Raw genomic sequence first — 939 nt, forward strand, 5'->3', positions numbered from 1 at the left:
CGCCACAGAATTTCTAAAAGAGAAGGTGGATCCTTTGCCTAAGCTTGCTGTCCAACTAATGAACGGTAATTATGGCAATTTAGGAATCTGAATCAGAGCTTCAGTCTCTTTTATAAATCGTATTTATTGTTAAGTCTGAAAGGAAAACATAGGACTACATTAGTCCATTACAAAACATAAAAAAACATTTTATTGTCTGCAGTGAAGTTGAGAGTTGCCAGGATGTCTGAAACCTAGTACACAGTCAGTGAAATGGCAAAACAGGTTTGCAATGCTGTTTACATGTTGTCCTCATCAGAGTCATCCTCCTCCTCCAGGGATTCCTGTCAGGGCAGAAATATGACAATAAGCCATGCTGAAGAGAGCTTTTGTTATGACCATTACCAGTGGAACGGTTACTTACTTTAGCATATTTCTCAGCTTCCTCTTTGATGTCTTTGGGGACAAGCTCGTGCTTTCCTTTTGTGACTAAAAAGAGGGGCAAAAATATATAAATAAAATACGATTCCTCTTTTCTGCTGTTGAGACACTATCAAATCAGGCAAATAAATAAAATAAAACAACTTGTAAGAGTGACACATTAAATCACATTACGTCAACATCTAAAAGATACCATAAGTATTACAATAACATTATTATCATATAAATTAAAAATAATTTCCAACATTAAAAACGGACTGAAAAAACTTAATATACTAATATATAAAATAATAAAAAGGGTTCTATGACAAATTCAGCACTGAATACAAATGCAGTAGAGAAAAACGTAATGTGCTTAAATGTATAGGGTTCATGAACTAGACTGTATTATGTATTCCAACTATTTTCCAAAAACCAGTAAGAAATGTAATGGAAGTAGAATAAAAAAAGCCTGTCATTACCTTCTCCAACCCAGCTAAGCTCCAGCTCAAAGGCTTTGTCTTTCACCTCATCATGAAC

The 939-nt window shown here is 34.4% G+C and overlaps 1 long non-coding RNA gene across 1 annotated transcript; it reads right to left on the minus strand.

The window, feature by feature from the left end:
• Positions 1-104: 104 nt before the first annotated feature.
• LOC107682605 (uncharacterized) lies at positions 105-939 on the minus strand. Its single transcript, XR_001633541.1, has 3 exons — positions 882-939; positions 404-468; positions 105-323 (listed from the first exon to the last, which is right to left on the minus strand). It is a non-coding gene; the product is annotated as an uncharacterized LOC107682605 (long non-coding RNA).

Source organism: Sinocyclocheilus anshuiensis, unplaced genomic scaffold, assembly GCF_001515605.1.
Source record: "Sinocyclocheilus anshuiensis isolate Anshui unplaced genomic scaffold, SAMN03320099.WGS_v1.1 C32397350, whole genome shotgun sequence".
Classification (NCBI taxonomy): Eukaryota; Metazoa; Chordata; class Actinopteri; order Cypriniformes; family Cyprinidae; genus Sinocyclocheilus; species Sinocyclocheilus anshuiensis.